The sequence below is a fragment of the Pleurodeles waltl genome, chromosome 5 (genome assembly GCF_031143425.1).
Source record: "Pleurodeles waltl isolate 20211129_DDA chromosome 5, aPleWal1.hap1.20221129, whole genome shotgun sequence".
NCBI classification, from domain to species: Eukaryota; Metazoa; Chordata; class Amphibia; order Caudata; family Salamandridae; genus Pleurodeles; species Pleurodeles waltl.
In genome coordinates, this window is record NC_090444.1 from 652,845,421 (window position 1) to 652,870,163 (window position 24,743).

Genomic DNA, 24,743 nt, shown 5'->3' on the forward strand with positions numbered 1-24,743 from the left:
GGTCTCAGCTCAACCCCTTGCTGACATCAGTGCCAGGGACCGGCACACTATATTTTCAAAGGACGCCCCCAAGTGGTTTGGCTCCAGTTGTCTGGGCATTCTCCTTTGTTAAGGGGGCTTGGGCAGGCCCATCCTGGAGCAGTATGACTGCTGGGTGATTGATACAGAGCATTCTGCTCCCGCCCCTTCCTTCTCTGGAGCATGGAGAAGTCTTGCTAATTGCTCCTTTTGTGTGGGGACAGCCTTTGTTCCTGTTGCTGGAGAGAATGTAATTACTGGACACAGCAGGGTGACAACAGGCCTGGGATCTGATCCTGAGCTAAGCCAGGGGGAATGTGAAAACTCGAGTGACCCAAAGATGCATAACGTATGCAAAGAGGGCGTTACAGCGCAAAGAGGCCCGCAAAACTGGCGCAATAAATCTCTAAGTTTCATTGCGCCATTTTTGGCATCGTTTTTAATGCCTGCTGAAACCAGGCCTTCAGAGAACACACCCATTGTAAACAATGGGCCTCCTTGCACTTTGCTCCACTAGTGTCAACATTTTTGACGCTAGTGGAGCAAAGCACCACAATAGCATCAAAAATGTTGGTGCTATTGTTCCTAATACTGCCAGGGTGCGCCGTAACATAAATATAGCACACACATAGTGGTTGGTAAGTGGTTTCGGGGAGGCGCAAGAAAAGTGGCACAGCTTTGAATGCAGCTCCACTTTTCTTAAATTCAACCCTAAGTATTTAGAACATTTGAAGGCATTTGATGAATATATGTTCGTGCTTTTTATCCAATTCCTTACAAATTTGACCATCAGCCTGCATGTGAAGATTCAGTTTCCATCACTGCCAGGTCAATAAAACAAGTGCCATTGTGTTGGGCAATAGCATTCACAAAAAGGCATTCATCTTTATAACAAGAGCATTTTATAAATCACTAAAGAGTTTGAGTGCATCATAAAACATGAAGCTGCAGGTCTACGCCACGTGCAGCATGCAACTGTTTGATAACGTGTAATATACTCACATGTGCCTTGACATTTTGAAAAGATTTGCAGTTTCAAAAGAATATTTCTGAGCAGAGCAGCCCTCTTTGAGTTGATGAGTCTGGAAAACTTTTCCTCAAACTGGAGGGTGTGTGTCAGAGGGCTGTGGCTCTCTTCTGTGCACTTTGTTTCCTGTTAGTAAGCGTTCACTTACATCATACCTCACCAATCCTAGTGTAATTGGTGAGTTGTGGCTCCACCAGTGCTTAATTTGTAAATAAAAAGGTCTCCTCTTAAACATGGAGCTGCTGCAATTAAATGTGCGAACACAGAATACTGAGGCAACTTAATCCTGAAGCCATCTCTGGCCTCTTCTATCCATTTCAAGCAACTCCCTGCCCCTTCAGCTCACTCTTGCAGCTTTCTGCTTTCTCCCATTGTGATGCTTTTTCGTTTTTCTCTTCCTCCGTCTTTCCAATATGTGCCTTTTGCTCGCAGTAAATGTTGAAGCAGAAAAATAGGTGCCGGCCCACAAAAAAGGTGCCAGTACTCCTCACCGGAAACAATAAGAACAAATTAAGCACTGAGAATCTCCAGTTTAAGATTTCTGATGTGATTTATGTCAAAAAATTATAACGATATTTGTTAGAACCGCTTTCAGATGGCAATTTGGCAAACAGGAGTTTCTTACCCCAAATATGTGGGCTGAAGCCGTTTACTCTTGATGTTCAGGGGCATGGTCTATTAAGGGTTCTGAGAAACTGGGCCAAGTACTCCTTGAGCAATGGACTCTCATTGGAAGTGAGAGTCATCCAGTCCAAGGCTTCTCGGGAGGAGGAAGATGCAAATGTACACAGGCTCAGAACTAAATGAATGTCCAGCCATATTCTCGCTTTTATAAAAAGTAATATTTATACACACACACAAAGCAAAATGCATTACACACTAAACAATAACACTCTCTTCAGAAGTTCTATATTCCTGCACTGTCTGTGGTGGCACCATTGTGCTACTCTTCAAGTTAGAAATTGGGTTACTCCCCAACGTTCCTCTGGTGTCACACTAAGTATCTTAAGTCTCCATTGGAAGTCCTGGGGTGCTACTTGAGTTTTAATGACTACATAATAGCTAAGAGTTTACAATTGTGCACAGTTTATGGGCCATGGTCCACTGCTCCCTTCGCAACCACCACCTGGTATAAGGGTGTTGTATTCCACACACTCAAGGTGTCTTCCCTCTTCGAGTGACAGCACTGCATGCATTCAATGCACATGGGCAGATGGCCTGATTAGTTCAGCAGTCCAATCTTCTCCTTAAACCCCACTCGATATACAGAAAGTTGCCACAGCACACATGGGTAGCCAACCCAATCAGTTGCTGATTCCGAAGACAGAATCACATAATCTGCACCCCCCCAGGACCCATTCAGTATGATCCCCACTGGATCTGGCTCCTTCCTGACGACCTCCTGTTCCTTACAAGGCTCACTGGTTTTTAATCAGGCAGAAGCCGGTGCTCCAGGTTCAAGGCAGAGTGTTCTTGATTCTCCTTGGTGATGTCTCCTCACTCAGCATGGGAGACTACCAGATCCATAGTCCTCAATCCTGGTCACAACAGGTAGAAGTTGTACTGAGCTGCTCCATGTTGTTTGTTAGAAATGGGGTCTCTAGTTAGCAGTGGTTTGTACCCTGAGCAAGTAGGCACCCTCATTCCAGTCAGGGTGAGGGAATACACAGTTAAGGCAACCCCTGCTCACTCCCTTGGTAGCTTGGCACGAGCAGTGAGGCTTATCTCCAAGTCGATGTGTGAATTATTTGTACACACACAGTAACACAGTGAAAACGCCACAAAGGTACTCCACACCCAATAGCTAATATTTATCTGAGTAAAACAAGACCAAATTGACAAAACTCCGACACACACAGGAAAAGATATTAATTTTTAAAGATTAAATCCTAGTAAAGTGCTTAGAAACACAATAGCTCCAACTGGGGCTATTGTGATGTGTGGAAGCAGTCATTCAGTTTGACGCCACTCTCAAGGGAGTGTGGCCGGTCATGGAGTCACACGGAGCGCAGGTACAGTACCTTTGAAAAACGAGGAAACAAAGACTTTACACAGAGTCAGGGAGGTGAGGCGTCAAATCCTTACTCCTACCGGGGAGGAGAGGTGTTGGTTCCTTACTGCTAGGCCTTGGAGGTAAGGCGTCATTCTCTATGGTTGCTGGGGAGGTGGTGCAGCATAGGTTGCGAGGCGTCGGTTCCTTACGATCCAGCAGGATTGATGAGTCCAGCAGGTCATGACACGAGGAGTCGACTTCACAGTGCCATGACCACAACACAGGGCCACAAGTGCTGCAGTGGAGTCGTAGTTGGGTGTCACAAACGTTGGTAACACAGCAATTGGGACTTTGGAGGTGTTGCGGCAGCATCAGGCCTGCTGAGTCAGTCGCAATCGCAGCATTCAGCGGGGACCACAGCTCCAGTGCAGGCAGTGGCACGGAGTCAGACAGCGCACTGGGTCCGAAGTCGCTCTGGAGTCAATGTACTTGGGGCCTCATTCACAAGAATCTGATGTATCGACTCCAGTGCATCAGATTTCTAGTGCAGCCTTGCAACCCCGTAACAATGCCGTGGATGAGCTGTATTAACAACACAGAGCTCCATGGCTCAGGTTTTTGCAGATATGTCATAAATTCTGATGCATATGTGGTGCTAAAGCCACGCATTGCTCGACTAGCATATAAAAAAAGACACTACTCCACCAATGTGAGGAGTCCCCCATAGACAAAAGCCCTGCACCACTTTTACACCTGCTCTGAGCAGGCAGTAAAATTCTGATGCAGTAAAACTGCAGAATGATGCAGTGAAATATAAATTTCACTGTGTCCATTCTGCGTGACTTTTTGCCTGAGAATGCCTACCTTGCACATCATTGCCGGTAGCTGGTGACTAGGGGTGAAAAGTGAAGCTAGAGGGCTCTAGCATCACTTTGTAGATTTGGGGTTGTTTTGGCGCTGTGGCAACGTAAAAAAAATTATGCTGTGGTGATGCAAGGGCCTTGTAAATGAGGCCCTTGGTTTCTTCTTGGTTACACCAGATCTCACTCCCAAGGGCCCAGAAACTGGATTTGGCACCACGTGGGGAGTCCAGGTGCTGGCAGATGAAGTTTTTGATGTCCCAGAGACTTCTAGCAGGAGGCAAGCTCGGAGAACTTTTGAGAGGATGTAGAAAGCACAGTCCAGTGCACTTTTCACTTTCAGCACAGAAGCAGCAAGAAGCAGGCCAGCACAGCAAAGCAACAGGCAGAGTTGCAGTCCCTTCTACAGCATCTAGCTCGTCTTCCTGGCAGAATGTCCTCGTCCAGAAGGATTCTATAGTTGTAGTATCAGAGGTCGGATACTTATACTCATTTCTTCCTTTGGAGTAGGCAAACTTCAAAGGAAAGTCTTTGTAGTGCACAAGACCCTGCCATTCCTGTCCTGGCTCGACACACTCCAGGGGGTTGGAGACTGCTTTGTGTAAGGACAGGCACAGCCCTATTCATGTGCAAGTGTCCGGTCCTCCCACCACTGTAGCCCAGGAAGACCCATCAGGATATGCAGGACACACCTCAGCTCCCTTTGTGTGACTGTCTAGAGTGAATTCACAAACAGCCCAACTATCATCCTGACTCAGACATGCATTCCACAGACAGACTGAGGCACAGAATGGTTAGGCAAGAAAATACTCACTTTCTAAAATTATTGGCATCTTCAAACTTGCAATTTAAAAACCAGCTTCACCAAAAGAGGTTCAGGGACCCCAAACTCTGTATCTCCATATGATGGGAAATTACATGTAAAAGATATTTCAAGGCAATCCCCATGTTACCATATGGGAGAGACAGTCCTTCCAATAGTGAAAAACTAATTTAGAAGTATTTTACTATCAGGATATGCAAAGCATACCCGTTCATGTCCTACCTTTCAAATACACTGCACCCTGCCCGCAGTGCTGCATTGGACCTACCATAGGGGTGACTTATATGTAGTAAAAGGGAAGGTTTGGGCCTGGTAAGTAGGTACACTTGCCAGGTTGAAATGGCAGTTTAAAACTGCCCACACAGACACTGCAGTGGCAGGACTGAGACATGTTTACAGGGCTACTCATGTGGGTGGCACAATCAGTGCTGCAGGCCCACTAGTAGCATTTAATTTACAGACCCTGGGCACACCTTGTGCACTATACTATTCTAGGGATTGAGTAGTAAATCAAATATGCCAATCATGAAGAAACCAATCACCAATACAATTTAGATAGACAGGACTTGCACTTTAGCGTTGGTCAGCAGTGGTAAAGTTCCTAAAGTCGTAAAACCAGCAAAAACTATATTCAGCACAGGCTCAAAAACAGGAGGTCAGAAGCCAAAAAGAAAGAGGAAACCATGCCAAGAGCTGACAGGTCTATCACTGATGTACAGCTTCAGTTTGACAATTTCAGAGTCTCAAGTTCCTCTTTTAATAATCCTGTTCCAGACAGAAATATGATTTAGTGTCTCTGTCTTTGAAGTTCATGTTCAGGGTTGCCAACTTTAAGGTGCCCATTCCTCTCTCGTGCTCTTCCTCCAGAGAGGAGACTATCACAGCAGGAGTGTCTCCAAAACTGAAAACCCCAAAAACGTGATGGGAGGGACTACAGGATCACACCTGGATGTCAGCCTCATTGATATGTGTATCAAAAGGTTACAAAGACCCCCAAACCTACTCTTTATTATTCACTTAGCAGCCCCGTCCCCTTCCTGAGAAGTGCCCAAAGACCTCTGACCATTGACCTCTTTTAAGAATGAAAGAGCCCCTTTTGAAGTGAGGTGAGCCCTGCTCTTCCTTTTTCCAGAATGTGTGTCTCATCCAGCTCTCAGAAACATAGCAATCCACAAATCTGTCTGGGGTGGGGGCTCCTCTAGCTCTACAAGCTCCTCTGGCAAGTCTTCGGTGTCCAAATATGGAATCCAGAGACTTCCATTTCTTATGTCATTCATAGGTATAAATACACTACAGGTCATGCACCCAACCTTGCGAGCTGACTGTCATGTACTCTATCCTCTTACAGGCATGCACACATTCTAGTACGCAACCGTGCACACTGACTCTCATGTACTGTAATCTGCCATAGGCGCACAGATATCCCAGCACGCACATACAGCTGTACATGCTGATTCTCATGTACTGCACTATTCGACAGGCACGTTTACATTCTAGTTCGCACACACAACCATGCATCCTGGCACAGCATACCACCCAATGCAGGCCAAGGTGAGTTAAGCAAACTGCAGCAGTACTTCACATGAGTGGGCCAGAAGGCAACACTTCAATGTTACCAGTAGAAGGCTTATTTATTCTACTGATCAATATTACTGAAAAAGTTTGCTGCCACCACCACACTCATGGTACTTATATGCAGGTGAAGGCTGTGACCTTCCACCACTCAAGGGTAGCGTTTCGGGCGTACCTCCGAGTCTTAACAAGATTGCAGTCCGAGGCACAGGCCTATGTCTTGGTGCACCTGCATAGTCCATGTTTGTCCATCACCAAAACATTGTTACCAAGCATCAAGATATCACCACAGCTGGGGCACTCAGGGCAGGTGTACACATCCATTCCCATGTCAGGGATTTTTCAGTCCCAACAATGTTATACTTGCATTAGAATTTGCCTATAGAACAGGTTCAGTGTGAGCCTGAGAGGGTCATGTAGTTGATAGGGATGATGAGCATGTACATCTTCCTGTTCTTAGTGATCATAAGGAGCCAGGTGCTAATAGTCTTTTATTGACTTTGGGCCTCATTATAACCCTGGTGGTCAAAGACCGCCAGGGCTGTTCTGGAGTTTGTTCCGCCAACAGGCTGGCGGTACAAACTTGGAGATTATGACCACGGCGGAAGCGCCGCGGTCGCACAGCCGGGACCGGCGGTTTCCCGCCAGCCACATTGGTCCCGGCGGTTGTAATCCCCCAGGGCAGCGCTGCCCAGGGGATTACGAGTCCCCCTCCCGCCAGCCTTTTCATGACGGTAGGAACCGCCATGAAAAGGCTGGCGGAAAGGGGAGTTGCGGGGCCCATGGGAGCCCCTGCACTGTCCATGCCTTTGGCATGGACAGTGCAGGGGCCCCCTGCCACGGCCCCATGGAGCTTTTCACTGTCTGCATAGCAGACAGTGAAAAGTGCGACAGGTACAACTGCACCCGTCGCACCGCCGCAACACTGCCGGCTCCATTTGGAGCCAGCTCCCGTGTTGCGACTGACATCCACGCTCGGCCGGCGGGCAGAAACCTGGTTTCTGCCCTCCAGCCCAGTGGGGATGTCTTACCACCGTGGGAGTGTGGCTGCACGGCGGACCGCCGCCCACCAAAGTTGTAATGAGGGCCTTTGTGTTCACATGCTGTTTGCCATTAGCAGCTGTTAATTACCTGTTTCCTTCTTTTTACTAGGTAAGCAATAAAGAGGTATTAACACCGAGTACAAAATGTATTAACACTTAATATGTTAAACGAGTAGAGAATGTGTTTGTGAAGTGTGCTATGTGAATATTCCATTGTACTTACTGTAATAGTAGTATTACCTAGACCAGCAAAAGTTTTTTAATGGATTTTCCACTCATTTGATTATTAACAACAATCCTTCTTTTTCAGTTTTTTTTTTTTAAAGTTCAGTTCAATTCAGCATTTACCTGGCATTATTGCGCCCTTGTGGAGATTTGCACTAGGGATTGTGAAGCCATGGGGCCCTCAAATATCCCGGATTGCTTGTCTTAAGAGGGGACTATCTCTCCGGAAGTGCTTAATATGAGCCAGGAGATGCCAGTGGGTCCCACTGCCACACAAGTTTGGGGACTAGCAGTCATCAGACATTTACAGAGAGCAAGAGAAGGAAAAATGTACAAATGGGAAAGGAGGAGGAAGTGACACAAAAGGAGAAAGCATGAACCTTCAAAAGCGAGCTAAAGGTTCAGGAAGTGTCTGGTAGTGGATAAAGGTGGGCAAGCCACTGAAAGCTTGAGCCAGGTTTGAACCTGAAGCCTGGCTTGGGCTCAGCTCAAAGTCTGATTGAAACCTCGAGCCCTACTTTCAAATGTTTTCTGCATGCCACCTTCGATTAACCCTTCGTCCACAAACAGGCATAAAACAAATAATTTACATTTTAGTTAGACAGGGTTGACAAATAGATACCCGTTTAGTGGCTGACTTGCACAAAGTGAAACTTCCCCACTTAATGTAATTGTGTGATTTTAGGCAAATAATTTATTTTACAGATTCTCTTTTTTCTTCACCATTTCATATGAACGCCCTTTTGAATACATGAGTTCAGAATGTGGGCCACATACATGGTTTATATGACCACTGTTGTGCCTGTTAATTCACTAATGGTACTGTGACCAGGATTGGGGCCGGAGCAGGCCGGGAATGGTTCTAAGTTCATCTATAAAGGTTATCAATTTTAATAAGTACCTCTAAGTGCAGTTCTATAATGTGAAGTATTAATGTCAAAGCTTCCACAATAAATAAAAAAAAATCAATTTTCAAGAGAAATTTGTATTTTACGTGATGTTTGTTGATGATTTACATGGCAAAGTATAAATATGGGCCCAAATACACAGCCTTCGCATTCAGTGTGTGGACATTTAGGCTCATATTTATACTTTTTTTGCACCGCATTTGGGCCATTTTTTGATGCAAAATCGGCGCAAACTTACAAAAAAAAAAAAAGGTTTGCGCCGATTTTGAGTAAAAAAACGACACAAATGTGGCGCTAAAAAAGTTTAAATATGGGCCTTAGTATCACCTGCCACAGGCTTCTGAGCTGAACTTTGGGCACCAACACTCATTGTTTTTTTTTTACAAATTAAGCAGTGCTCTCCAGGCATTGGAATTGACCCCCACATACATATCATATGATCTTATAAACCATGGCCATGGGCCAATATATTTTGGGCATGAGGACGGAGGGCTCGTATGAACGTTTCGTAGCAGGGTCAAGGTCATACAGAAAGTTCTAACTGCACCATATGGAAAACATATTTACATGTGTGAAAAGGTGGTCGTGACTTGTGAAACAAAGATAAAGGCAGTGTTAGAGAGGGAGTGAAGTAAGATTAATCGCTTCACAAATGCTGGACATCAGCTCGAGAAAAAATATTATCTCAACGTTGACTTTTCTGAACACCGAAGGGACAGAGTGCACAAATCAGTGGAATCAGCCTTCATACAAGAGAACAATATAAGCAACTCACAGCTGGTAAACAATCTTCTTTCATATATAGTGATTCACACAAAGTAGAGCTAGTGTTGACACCTGTCTCAGAATCCCCCCATTTGTTTACTTTTTGCTATTTGTGTAAAATCGTCAGTCTTCTTTTTAACATGGTGGCTCTACCCCTGTTTAATTAATTGATCCTCTATAAAAAAAAATTGTCAAATCTTAAATATTTTAAGTGATTTCTTCGTCTGCTTGCTGTTTTAGGTTTATATTTGAAAAGATAAAAAAAATACCGGATTAATCTGATTTTCACAACTTTATTTTTACCCCCGTTAACATATAAATACAAGCAAGGTCGGTAAAATTATGTTCAGGTGGAAACTCTACACAGAGCAGAAGCCGATCCTGCTATTTTATAAATAACAGTTCCTATATTGAAACATAAAGTCAGATATTTCCTATGGTTTATGTGACAATACACAGCGGGTAACCCGAACAGAATGCCCCGTTTGCTCGTTCCTCTTGAGGATCTTTGTAGAACCCATGACCAGGCGAATTAAACATGGAAACAGAATTTCCCAAATGAGTAATTTAAATTTAGAGTGGCAAATTGTCCAGAAATTCAGGATACAGTATCAATAAAACCATTACAGAAATCCCATTGGTAAATGCATGTGCACATGCTCAAGTGGAAGACTGTTCAACCAGCCCATTATGTACGAATCAGAGTCTGAAATTAACTAAATGATATGTAGCAGCTAAATTATACTACATTAATGTAGAAATAAATCCGTGGATTAAAGGAAACGTATCTGATTGCCTGTTTTCGATTTGTTAATTTACTTAAAATGGTGGTCTTGCCTTAATATTTGTTTTATTGTTAAACTCTGCCCTGCTTCCTGAGCGCAGACATTTTTTAAGAAATCAAGGGCCTTATTTATACTTTTGGGTGCAAAACTGACACGTCTAGCGCCAAATTTATGGAGTTAAAGTCATTTTATGGAAGTGGAAACCTACCTTGCCTTAATGAGATGCAAGGTAGGCGTTCCCGTGCAACCAATGACTCTATGGCCTTAACGCCATATTTATACTCCCATGCAAAAATGGTTAAAGGGAGGGAGGAGGGGTTAAAAAATGGGGCAAAGCTTGCTTTGCCCCATTTTTTAAAGCCTGGGTCAGGGCAGGCGTTAGGGGACCTGTGGGCCTATTTCCATGGTAGAACACCATGGAATAAGCCCACAGGTGCCCTCCCCAGGCCCCAGGGGCACCGACACTAGAGGGACTGCGGAGGATGGGGGACCCCATCCCAGGTAAGTACAGGTAAGATTGCATTTTATTTTTGAAAGTGCCAAAGGGGCCCTGAAATGGGCCCCCATACATGGCACAGGGTGCAATGGCCATGCCCAGGGGACCCCTGTCCTCTGTGTTGGCCATTGGGGTGGTGGGCATGACTCCTGCCTTTTCTAAGGCAGGAGTCATGTGGCATGGTAGGTTTAGCACCATAAAATGACGCTAATCTGGTTAGAGTCATTTTTTTTTTACTCGAACCTGCCTAATGTCATTTTGTGGTGCTAAACCCTCTTCTTCTATACTGCCAGCCCCACCGACCTAAAGTCATTTTTTTTACTGTAGCTTACCCTTTGCACCGACTTGCACCATTCCATAAATATGGTGCCCGGCTGGTGCACAGAAATGGTGCAAGCCGGTGCTAAACTTTTTGGTGCAAAACTGAGTTAGTGCAGTTTTGCAGCAAAAAGTATAAATAAGGGCCAATATTTTGTACGTTTGTGCCACTTTTGCGTCAACAAATGACGTTAATGCAGCACAAAAAAAGTATAAATCATGGCCTTGGTGCAAGACGGGTCTAGCAACAAAGTATAAATATGGAGTTAGATTTGCACCGAATTAGAGTATAAAAAATTACGCTAATTCGGTGCAAATACAGTATAAATATGCCGCAGAGTTTAATTATGCCCCTAAATATGGCGTTAAGGCCATAGAGTCATTTTTTGCACGGGAATGCCTACCTTGCATCTCATTAAGGCAAGGTAGGTCTCCACTTTAAAAAAATGACTTTAACTCCATAAATTTGGCGCTAGAGGGGTCTAGCAGCAAAGTATAAATATGGAGTTAGTTTTGCACCGAATTAGAGTAGAAAAAAATGACACTAATTTGGTGCAAACAAAGTATAAATATGCCCCCAAATGACTTGATATTTCTATTTCTCTTAGCAGGATAGTGTCTCGAGGCCTGACGTAGGTTAAACTGTGATATTTGGAAAGGGGGGAAGTCACTCCTTTAATTGATTACTTGTCAGCCTTGTCACAAGTACTGCACCTACTTTGGAGACCTTTCTCAAACATACAATGCACAATTGAATACTTAGCAAAGATAGCTGGGGACGTTTGCCAGTATGAGCTTGCATCTATATTTAAAATTCTCATTACTCTTTAAAAAATAAGATTTCACATTTGCGTGCCTTATGCCAGAGATATGGGTGTTGTGCTGATAAATTCGAGATAAAGGATTGTAAGAAATTAGGTTATCAGTTAAGGGTGGTAAACACCCTACTCATGCAACAACCACAATTCTAATCAGGGTGACCCACAAAAGTTGCTAAATTAACCTGTCCTTAACCCTCTGGTAGCTTAGTGCAAAAGAAGTCAAGCTTAACTTAGAAGCAGTGTGGTAAGTATTTTTGCAGCACACAAATAGTAATATAGTGAAAACACAGCACAGGAAAAATCCTAAACCAATTTTGGAACATAGAGTACATTTTAATATATAAAATGAGTCTAAAACAGCCATAATCCAACCAGTAGAATCAGAGATATCAAACTTCAAAATTTTAAGTAAGTATAGACAGTGCTTGAAATAAATGGAAATATAGGAGTAAAGCTACTCTTTAGATCACCTGCTTGCTCTTCAGTGCTACCGGTATTCTCCCACTAAATGTATTGCAGCAGCGCTGAGAACTGCAGATACACTCCCTTTCAAATTAGGGAAGTGCAGGTACTTAGTACCGAACAGTACCTGCCCATTTATAGCACTGGGTATAGCACCTAAAAGCACAAGGCATCACTCATGGTCTAGTCGTACAATGCCAGGGGAAGTCATACGTTCAGGCCAACTGCGATGGAGGGAGGGCTGCATACATCGACTAGGTTCCACTTGCTGAAAAAAGTTACCTTCTCAGAGTTCAGCTGTAAGAGTCAGTTCATGGTGGATGCCAATAGAAGCAGGGAGAGCATCATGGATGTTTGTCACTGTAGAGCGAAGAGCAGTTCTGGCATCGTGGACGGTTGTCGATGTACTGAGAAGATTCAGATGGGTGTCGGGGACAGTCATTGCTTGAGCATCCTTTTGACAGCCACTGCAGGCTATTGCTGGTGTAGTGTAAAGTACGGATCTTGTGTTACCAGTTTTCCCTGGCAGTCGCTGTAGCACGAAGAGTCAGGTTCACCAGAGCGTTGTGTTTGCAGTCATTTTAGCAGTAGAGTCTCCACGTGAATGGGCCCGTTCATGATCATGAAGAGCCCAAAACTTTAGGATTTCTCCCTTTTTGAGAGAGGAGTGCACTCTGATGCCAGTCAAGGGTCCAGGACCTGGGAAGGTATCTCTTGGAGATCAGGGACTCACTCTAACAGAGGCAAGCAGGGTTCAGAAAGGTTCAGTTATAGGTCCATCGAGGTCCAGTTGCAGCAGGTTAGCTGGGCAGTTGCAGGGGGCCTCTGAAGCTTGCTGTGCCCCGGTTGTTCATAACACAATGTCAGCCAACTGACTATTGGAGTCAATAGGGTTAGCCTGGGATGAAACGAGCACTTCAGGTCTTCCTTCTCATAGAGCAGGGCATACTTCAAGCAGCAGGGTCTGGTGGCTTAGTTGACTAATGCGTCCACTGTAGGGGCCAGTGTTCGTCCTCATGGTCACAGGTTCGAATACAGGCAGGTCCACTCAGCCTTTCATCCTTATGAGGTTGATAAAATGAGTACTATTGAGGAGGGTGACAATACACATCTGTTTTTCCGCACCAAGATACCCTTCTGTATGAATGTGTGCTTTACAAATACACGTTATGTTAGGGTAGTCCTCTGGGGGAACAAAGAAGGCCTCAAGAAGCATGGCAGTTTGCTGGAGAAGAGGGCAGACCTTCTTCTGTAGTCTGTAGTACTGAAGAGGTGTTCTGAGGGTCCAATATTTATACCTGGTGCCTGCCTTTGAAGTGGGGAAATCTTCTACACTACATCCACATCTGGCTCTGGAAACTTCCTTCCCTCCCCTGACAAGGCTCCAAGAAATCTAGGATGACCAAAGGCTAGTTTCAGGTTCTTTTGTTTATGCTAGAGGCAGCCCTTTGAAATATAAGTGGGACAGGGAACAACGCTACCCCACCCATCCTGCTAACACATAGCCCCCCTTTGCCTTGTTGTCTGGGAGAAATACATAAAGGCTAGCAGCTAAGCTATTCACAGTCATGTGACCCTGACAGCAGGCACTAAATGGTAAGACGAGAAGATGCCAACTTTCCAAAAGTAGCATTTTCGGAATTGTGACTTAATATCTGGCTTCACTATTAGAAAAGATTTTAAATTACAATTCTTTTGAGACCAAGCATGACATTTCTACCAGTTTCCCAATCAAATGTTAGTATTTATTAAATGTAATAAGGTAACCCAATCTTCTTCTATGTGCGAGGTAGGCCTTACAGTAGTGAAAAGGAAATTTAGGAGTTTTTCACTACTAGGTATGTAAAACTATGCGAAAATTAAACAAACATACCCAACTTTTTAATTACAGTGCACCCTACCATGTAGACTGTTTAGGACCTACCTTGGGGTGAACTATATGTATCAGAAAAGGAAGATTTAAGTCTGGCAAACAGTTTATTTTGTCAGATTGAACTGGCAATATAAAAGAGCACTACAGGCTGCAGTGGCAGGTCTGAGACATGTTTGAAATTGCTACTTTAGTGGGTGGTACATTGAACACTACAGAAACGCTAGTAGCATTTAATATACAGGCCTTGGGAACATATAGTACCATATACTAAGGACTTATAAGTAACTTAAAGGTGCCGATCAGGTGCAGGTCAATTTTACCACAATTTAGTGAGAGAGTACCAGCACTTAGGTCCTGGAGCAATGGTAAAGTGAATAGAGTCCTAATGCCAACAAACTCAAATTCAGAAAACAGGGGGGTGAAGGCAAAAGGTTAGAGAGGGCTATAGAGAGGGCAACATCCAACAACAATGGAACCTTGCTTTCCCCTTATGGAAAGCTCTGAACTCCTCAAGTAGGTTACTCAAGTGAATCCTGAATGGAAAGAAATTCTACTGAAGACATAGTCGAACTATAGAATAACCCCGGACTGCTTCCATTTAGAGCAGTCATTTATTTATGTTCCAGCAACTGTGGTCTTGTGATGTATATTCATTTAATACTAAATCCTTAGAATTCTTTGATTTGATTTTTGTTGACATCCCAGGAAAGGGTTTAATGTCTGTCTATAGAGCTGTAAGGGGCATATTTATACTCTGTTTGCTCTGGATTTGCATATTTTTTTTATGCAAATCTGGTGCAAACTTAACTACATATTTATATTTTGATGCTAGAAATGTCTAATGCCAAAATATTGGAGTTAAAGTCATTTTTTGCCTGTGGAAAACTACTTTGCATCAATGAGATGAAAGTTAGGCATCCTTGGGCAAGAAAATTACTCAAAGTCCCTAGCGCCTTATTTATCCTCCTGTGCACAAATCACGCACAGGAGGAGGAGGACCTTAAATAATGGCGCTAAGCCTCCCTAGCACCATTATTTAACACCTGGGTGAGGGCAGGAGTTAAGGGATCTGTGGGCCATTTTCCATAGTCAGAGACCAGGAAACTGCCCTTCCCTGCCCCCAGGGACACCCCGACAGACCCACACCTGGAGGACACCTAAGTATGGGGGGACCCATCCCAGGTAAGTCAAGGTAAGTATTTTTAACTTTTTTTTCAAAGTGCCATAGGGGAGCCTAACTTGGGCCCCCCTACATGGCACTGTGCCCAATGGCCATGCCCAGGGGACATATGTCCCCTGGGCATGGCCATGGGCATGGCCATTGGGCTGGGGGTCATGACTCCTGTCTTTATTAAGACAGGAGTCATGTCCATGGGGGTTGTGTGTCAAAGAAATTATGCTAGTCAGGTTAGAGTCATTTTTTTAAACTCTAACCTGCCTAGCGCCATTCTTTCCCGCACAACCTCCAGTTTTCCCTACACCTCCCCTATCCGGTTAGCATCATATATTTTGACTGTTACCGGGCCTTAGCGCCGGCTTGCGCCATTCCTTAAATACGGCGCCTGGCTGGTGTCCTGGAATGGCGCTAGGCGGCACTATACTTTTTGATGCAAACCTGTGCTAACGCAGGTTTTCGTCAAAAAGTATAAATATCAGCCTACATTTCTTTTACAACTACAGCTTCAGCAAATGTGAAATTATGGGCCAGTGGGCAAGTTACTTGAAATGAATATGCTAATTCATAAACTCATTGCCGATTATAATTTTATTTTCAGCATTGACCCTATTATATGCAAGCATACTTGCATTGTTTTTTCAGATCCTACTCAGAATGATGAATGCCGCTCTGGGAGGCTGGAAGATTTAGTTTGTGAATGCCCCGCCTTGAAAAGCAATTGGGTCTCGGCATTGCAGCAAATAGAAGCTGCATGTGAGACAGGATCAAAGCTATGTTGCTTTTGTGGGTGCCAATATGGACAGGGAACAGATACTGGGTTCCAGAATGATCAGTTGTCATTGGATCGCTGGTAGCAGGGCTTTTGGTAGCACAGAAGCGACACTCTCCTGCGGTCCCAAGAATGGGCTCAGAAAATGAATCTGATAATGCAATATGAATGTTTTTGTTATCACTCTCTAGGAAATATAGATACGTTTCAATAAATCTGAGGGGCTGTAAGTACTGGATAAAGACGTGAGGTGGAACATCTGGTCGTGACTGAGCATGGTTAAACAGGAAAGTGCTATGCTGAAGTGAATTGAGCTGAACTGTATTTACTAATTGGAGCACTTTGCACGCACCTTCTGCCTCTAGGTGGAAGTAAATACTGAATTATGATTTTTGCGAATAATCTTCCATTTCCTATATCTTCTTTATGTATTTATATCCATACTTATACTTACGTAATATCTATTACATGTTTGATATTTTGAAGTTGATGACACACTTCTGTGCCGTGCTTCCTGAGCCATTATGAGGTACAAGGGTTCTACATACCAACAGTATCCCAAACCTTATGAAAACAGACATTACACCATGACCTGTTAGCTAAGTAAGCCTAAAAGGCCACAAACTATGAAACATGAAAGGACAACTTTCAATTTATAACTGCTGCATGCACATGCATACTGCAGCAACATACCAATTCCCACACCACATTTCATATGATAGTATTGTGTAAGGTGCACATCTCCTCATATGTTTGCAAGTAGGTATGTTCTTTGATCAGTGTCTGAATGCATAATTCATACTATGACCCATTGGCGTCACCTTCTAGGTTTTAACATTGAAAAGCCATGTTATGGATACACCCTTATCCACTAACCAAGGTAAATACAGTGCTGCCGTAGTATGTTGTCATTCACACAAATGAGTGCAATGAGCATGAAATGTCGACCCTATGTCACTGCCAGAGTTGTACATAATGTTCGGCTATGCTACTGAATGCTGGATATCCAATGGTGACATGGCTGTTCACCTCTCTGAGTAATCCAGCAACACCGCAGGAAGCTACACACGACACAGCACATTGTTGTACAAGTAGCACAAGGTAGTGCTCATCTGAAGTATTAGAAAATACTTTCTGTTGCCTGTGTTATAACAGATGATATAGGTTTCAGGCAAGTTCTGAGCATGCTGGGTGCTGCATAATATAGCAAACTATGCACCTGTGCCCACGCCATCAGGTGTGCAGTCACATCCATAGAGAATGGGAAGTAGGAATATTCAGCAAAGACACCCCATTCTGGGACCCCACCTGGTGGCCTACTGAACTCAGGCCCACACCCCTCGTGGCAACCCCTGTAAAGAACCTTGGAATAGTAATGTTCCATCAACTCACCATGACTGTCTAAGTTAAAGCAGTCTCAGTTTCCTGCTTGCACACACGCAATATACTCATGAAGATCTTCAAATGGCTCCTCGCCAACAGTCACAGCCCTCAGTACCAGCAAGCTGGACTTTGGCAATGCATTATATGCTGGAATCAATAATCAACTGACCAGAACACTCTGGACCTTACAAAATCCAACCTCCCACCCTGCACCCACATCACCATGTATTTCAAAATGCTCCAGTGGCTCCCAATCCACAAATGATTACACTTCTCGCACACACATGCAAAACTTTCAGAAACCTATCAGACACCTCCACTTAGCCAGATACTACTCATGCACACACCCTGCATAGGCAGAACCAGATATGGTGGTTGTGCCTTCTCCTATTTTGCTCATTAAGCCTGGAACAACCTGCCTCTGCAAATCAGAGCCTCCTCCTCAGTTATTGCATTCCACAAGAAACTGAAGGCCTGGCACTTAACCTAGCCCTGAACCTGGCTCAGCCCTTAGACCTCCTACCTCAGTGCCAGGATACCATCCAGGCTGAGTAGTGCACTTTACAAATACACATACCATAAAATAACATTCACATAGTTAAGTTGAGGATGATATTATGCCCCAGCCTGCCAGCTGGCCTGTGGTGATGCCGTGATTGATAATTTCTTTAAATGGAATATATGGGAATCCCAACTATTCAAAGGGGCATTAATGTATACCACCGTGTTGCCGTCAAGTGAAAATACATGTAAAGCCACGTTGATGGTTGCAAAATGTTGCAAAAGCACTTCATATGTGTATATATCGAGAAGATATGTGGAACTCCAGAGTCATGCATATCATTGACTCACTTTCAAACTATTACACCTGTCTAAACCAGTACGTTGCAAAAATGCTTCGTGAAAACTATTATATACTTTTTTACCTCATCCATGTTATCTCATGATTTTGCAATGTGTTGGGCACTGGATAAACCCATCAAAAGAGTGAGGAACTTTCATGACATGTAGGGCCCTAAAACCAAGGATGGTCAGAAAAGATGTCTCAGTAAGGACGTGGGGATCACAACAGTGTGAGGAGAATTTCAATAACGCCAAATAGATTGTGTGTAATGCACTAAACAGTTTAGACTTTTATTCCATTTCGCACCAGTGGGTCTTTGCCTCTAAGGGTTGCATTTATTGTATTTTAGAGTGTATGTCACGAACATTATCAATATATAGGAACTTATCGATTGGATGATGCAACAGGTAGACAGTTTGAAGAACTCGTTGCAATTATAGATATTTCCTTGTGGAGTCCAGGAATGCTTGTGTAGAATAAAGTGTTCGGCACAACAAAATCGGGACAACAAAATCTCAGTGTCCTGTCTATAATATTCCGTTAATATTAACATTGCAGCACTTTTTAACTTATTCACATCAATTAGTAGGGACTTCAAGCCAGCCCTCCCTTACAATGTTTACAAGGACCAATTTCTGAAATGCATTGCCTGCTGTTCTTTCCTCATTTATTTTACTGTTTGCCTTTAGCATATGTTTTAAACTTCCCCATTATGGTTGCATGTCGCATCATAGACTGCCAAAATATCAACCTGCAAATATGCATGGACCATAGTATTTATTCCCGAAATATCATCAATGAAAGTATAGATTTTTAATTGTTAGTTCTACCTCAATGATATTTCAAGAGTCAAAATTATGGTCCTCAGATATGTGTTGGTCTGTATTTTGAACTGCGATAATGTGGTTCGCCATCGTTATTTTTTCTTTTTCTTTTATACTTTGTTTGCTACAATTGTGTGTTGTGCGTTCTGTCAAGCCTATAGAAAGTTAGCTAAGATCTGCAGGAGAAAATCAGGTTTTGCTCGTGTCTTGTAACAGCATGCCCTTATATTATTATATAGAATGGAAGTTGCAATCCCAGTACAAATGCCCATCTCGAATTTCTTAATGACAGGTGACATGTGACTCATCAAGTCACCTCTAATATAGAAATGACCTTTGTTATTATAGCTGACTTCTCATGCCACAATGCCTGCTGTCAGATCAGTAGCCAGACTGAAAGAGGTCATAGAGCCTAATTGTGCTGCATGTTAAGCAAGAAAAATTGGAACTGTCCTTTCCTTCTTCGGTTTTTCTAAAATGAAAAGCTTCCAGCAGAAAAGGAGATACTTATGGCAATTTAAAAATATTTATTTTCCACACTCTATTGGTCACTACAGGAAAGATAGCATCTCTGCATGTTGCAACATAATCTGATGCACATCATTTTTAGATTGAAGCTTACCAGACAGTGCAGCTGTCTGGTATAAGAGAGTTCTTGGGGACATTCTGAAAACTTCCCTGGGAATCCATTCTGCCCATAGATTATCATTGGTTTTGTCTTTTGTTACTAACAGTTGCTTGCTTTCTATTTGTTGGCTTTATTTGTTTTAGGTTGTCCAGTATGTGTTTGTCCCTCCCATGGAGCATAGCTTGTTTATCACCTCTCCAATTGGCTCATGTATCCTTACATGAGTGCTCACTTTCTGGGAACTCTTTTTTCTTTTTCTTCAGGCACTCCACAAGAGAACATGTGTTTTCAGTCATCTCCCATGTATGCTATTTCAGAAGCAGTAAACAAAATGTACATAGTTGCACAAGTTTACTGCCTCCTATCTTTCTGCTTGACTGATTCTACTTATATCTGCCACTTTGATCATCAATCTTGCATGTCTGTGAGGAAAAATATTTTGTCTGCAAGCTTATTTACTTTGGTCAGTTCTGTTTACTAATAGCATAACTTAAACAACTCTCTTCCTCAGTTTTACATGCATGTCATAGGCACAGGACGTAGATCAGTGGTGTGGTACTGAAACACTCCCAAAATAACCATGCTGGAGTTTAGAAGTAAATGAGCAATAAACAGGCCTTTACATTTTGTTTTTATCTTCAGATGTTGGGCTCCGTCTTCCAGGTAGTTTGGTGTTTACTTTTCTTTCTCTGACTGCAAAGTAAGATGATTTATGTTACAATCTTGCTGGGTACAGAAATGTGAAATGGCTGTGGAATGTTATTTTTTGTAGCGCACATCAAAATGCAAATGCTTGTAAATGAACTGTGCGGATATTTTAAAATATATCAGAATGAATAAAGCACAAATGAAGTAAAATTTTTTGTAATTCCAAAGTGTGGTGGAAACAAATATTTTATTACGATCAAAACAAATCAATGCACTATTTGATGCAGATTTTCACACATTATTGTTTGTGTGTTGTATATTTTTGTCAGTAAAATGGTATGTCTGTGGAAATATATTGCTCATTTCCATTGAAAATGTGCTCGCTATAGTGGCAGTGCGTTACCACACCATGTATACTCCATTCTAAACAACTCCACTCTACGACACTCTACTCCATTCCACTGTACAACACTCTATTCCATTCTATGCCACTTTTTGCTCCTCTACCCTACGACACTCTGCTCCAATCTATTCCAATCTACACCACTTCACTCTAAATCGCTTTACTCCACTCTGTGCCACTCCATGCTAGGATAATGTACACCACACCACTCTACAACACTCTACTCCAGCCTATGCCATGCTACTCCACGTCACTCTGCTCCACACCACTCTACACCACTCCACAACCGTCCACTCTATGCCACTACATTCCAAAAACACTGCAACTCCACTCTCTGCCAGTACTCTTCACTGCACTCTGCCACTCCATGATACTCCACTCCATGCCACTTTACTCCACGCCATTCTACTCTACAACACTCTTCTCCACTTTACACCCTACACCACTCCACTCTATGCCACTCCAAACGACTTCACTCCATGCTACCCCCCTCCATTCCACATCATTCCACTCTGACACTCTCCTCCCGTTGTGCCACTCTGCTCTATGCCACTCCACTCCATGCCACTCCACACCACTCTACTCTACTCTATGGTACTCTACACCACTCCATGCCACTTGACTTTACTCCACTCTATGCCTCTTCCCTGTATGACACTTCACTCAACACCACTCCCCTCTACAGCACTCTACTCCACCTTATGCTACTCTGCTCTGTGCCACTCCATGCCACTTTACTCCATTCTACACCACTCCACTCTACACCACTGCACTGTGCACATTCTAATCCACTCTGTACTACTCAACGCCACTCAATGCCATTTCACTCAACATCACTCAACTCTGTGCCACTCCACTATACGACACTCCACTCCATGCTACTGCACACCACTTTACTCCACTCTTTGCAACTTCACTCTATGCCACTCCACTCTACAACATTCTACCACTCTGTGACACTTCACAACACTCCACTCTGCACCTTTCCATTGTGTGGCACTCCAATCTACAACAGTCCGCTCTATGACACTCCACTCTATGACACTTTACTCCAATCTATGCCACTCCACATTATTTCACTCTATCCCACTCCACTTTACTCCAGTCTGTGCCACTCCACTCTATTCCACTCCATCCTATGACACTCTTTCTAAGACACTTTACTTTACAACACTCCACCCTACTCTGACCCACTTCACTCTGTGACACTCTATGCTACTCTACACCACTCGTCCCCACTTGACTCTACACCACTCTACTACACTCCACTCTACACCACTGCACTCTACTCCACTCTATGCCTCTCCACTCTATCCCATTCCATCCTACTCTACTCCACTCTACACCACTCCACTCTACTCCACTCTATGCCACTCCCCACCACTCCACACCACTTGACTTTATGCAACTCTACACCACTCCACTCTGACACTCCACTCTATGCCACTCCACTCTACAATACTCCACTTTGCCACCCTCCACTCTGTGACAGTCCACTTCACTGTATGCTACTCCACGCCATTTTACTCCATTTTATGTCACTCCACTCTATGCCACTCCATTCTACTCCACTGTACCACTCTACACAGCTCCACCCTACACTACTCCACTCCACAACACTCCATTTTATGCCCCTCCACTCTATGCCACTCTACTGTATGACACTCCACCTTGTGCCACGCCATACCACTCCACTCTACACCGCTGCAATCTGCACCATTCCAGACTGCAACACTCTTCTCTACTCTACACCACTCCATGCAACACTCCAATCTACAACACTCCACCCCACTCTACTCCACACCACTGCAGTCCACTCTACCATGTGGTACTCCATTCTATGCCACTTAACTCTACGACACTACTCTACAGCACTCCACTCTGTGACACTCTACTCCACTCTACTCCACTCCATGACACTCTAGCCCACACTACACTGTTCCATTCTATGATAGTCTACATCACTCTACCCCACTCTACAACACACAACACCACTCTACTCTACTCCACTGTATGATGCTGCACCACTCTACGACACTACTTTACGCTACACCACTACACTCCACTCTACTCCACTGCACTACACTCTTCACCACTCTACGCCACTTCACTTTAGGGGGTACTTTATCTCATATATCTGCCTATGGCTGACTATATTTCTCACCTTGTGGGAGCATTTTAATGACTAGAGTCATATATGCAGACTAACATGAATCTATTACAATTGCAACGAAAACACTAATGTTTAGAAATACATTTTCTCACCTATTTTTAACTAGTTTTCAACTAGCTCTTGTCTCCATTTTGAAAAATATGGCTGCTGTCTCATAATATTCATTGTGTGTTTATCTTTTCTCATTTTTACTCCATATGAAAGCGCATTTGTGCTATTTGTTTTGTAATGATATGCTGTTCTCAAACATCATTTGCTACTTTCAGTGGTCTTCCTGCTCACTCGCTCAAACATCCATGAGTCTTTACATTGTTTACTGTCACCTCTGATGACAGTCGGTCAGAAAGAGTTTAATATATTCATATGAGGGGATAAACTAACATGGTAGGTTTATATAAAGTTTTATTATGCTAAACTATGATTTGTTGTTAAAAAGATACATTGCTCCTCTGGTGCTGACTATGCAACTCTTCATTGTTTTCTATGGTGACATTCATTATAAAAGACCCTCAAATTGCTGGATCTTTTAAGGTCTCTACAAGGGCTGCTGCCCATTTGTTTTTCGATTTGCTACACAATGTGAACATTGGGCTATTTTTCTGATTTTGCTCATTATCACATCTATTGCTGTTCTTGGAAGCATTTATGGCAACTGATCTGTCCTCTGATTGATTTATTGAACAGAGCTTTATCTGTGCCTTCTGTATTGTACTTTAACATTTTAATAAACCTTCATGGTATGCCTAAAATTACTGCTCTCAAACTACTTTCTTTCTAATTGACTGTCTCTTTGCTATGCTATTTTGAATCTTGTTTTTAGGGATACATTGCCTCATCTATTTTTGAGGTCAACACGGTCCCAGACCCCTCATCCAGGTTCCACTATCATGCAGATTAACTATGTGTTAATGCACCCACACCTTTATAAAGAATGGAAACGACCAATTCTACTTTAAATACTAATGATTCTTTCTGGCTCCGTGTGGATGGCATTTTCTGAATGTAGTGCCTAAAAACTATGCCATGATAAAAACATTTGAAAAGTCTAAAAGAGATTGTGGTGTGAGGTTTGTGTCTTTCATGTTGAATACTTTTTACATGAATTTTAAGCTTGCCTAGTGCTCCTTCTTTAGTTTTAAATGTTATACCAGTCGCTGCTCGTGGGTGTGAAATGGGATGGAGTTGCGCGCGCGGGGGGAGCAGGGAGTTGCGGGGGGAATAGTAATAAAATTTAAAAAAATAATAATAATAAATTACCTTGGCTTCCGAGCCTCGCACCGCTCCTCTGCTGGCTGCAGTACAGGCTCCCAGCCTGCCCTGCGGCCAAGCCTGACGCTGCTCAAAGCAGCATCAGGATTGGCTGGCGCTCCTAGGGAGACTGGGAGCCTGTGCAGGCTCTCTCTAGCCCAGCAACAGTGTTGCTGGGATGGAGAGGGCCTACAGCGCATGTGTGTTTGGCCGGCCCGTGGCGGCAAGCCAAACACACATACGCTCTGAAGGGGGGGGTGCTGGGGGAGTGCTGAGCACTCTCCAAGCACTTCCCCTCATAGCACGTCACCCCTGTGGCCCGCTCCTTTACAAGGAAACAATAACAAACACTGATGGTTATTGTTTCCTTGTAAAGGTTTTGCAGCTGCCGCTGCTGGTGGTGGGGCGAGGCTCCTCCGCCCTCATGGAGGAGCCGCCCCTGTGTTATACATTTTGTAATCTTATCCTTAGGGCCAAGGGCAGTCGAAGCTGGAATGTAGATGATCTAATGATTGCAACTGTAGTCAGTTTACATGCTTCATTTCTTCCTTGACAATGCCCTCAGTTAACACCAATATAATTTACCAATATCTGCTTGCAGAGGGTGCCACGTGTGTCTTTGCTATAAGACAATATGGAAATAGTTTAATTCTTACA

The 24,743-nt window shown here is 43.5% G+C and overlaps 1 protein-coding gene across 2 annotated transcripts in view; it reads left to right on the top strand.

Moving 5' to 3' along the window:
* LOC138295908 (centromere protein J-like) overlaps window positions 1-24,743 on the top strand; it is a 387,581-nt gene that overhangs the window by 255,905 nt on the left and 106,933 nt on the right. The window lies entirely within an intron of this gene.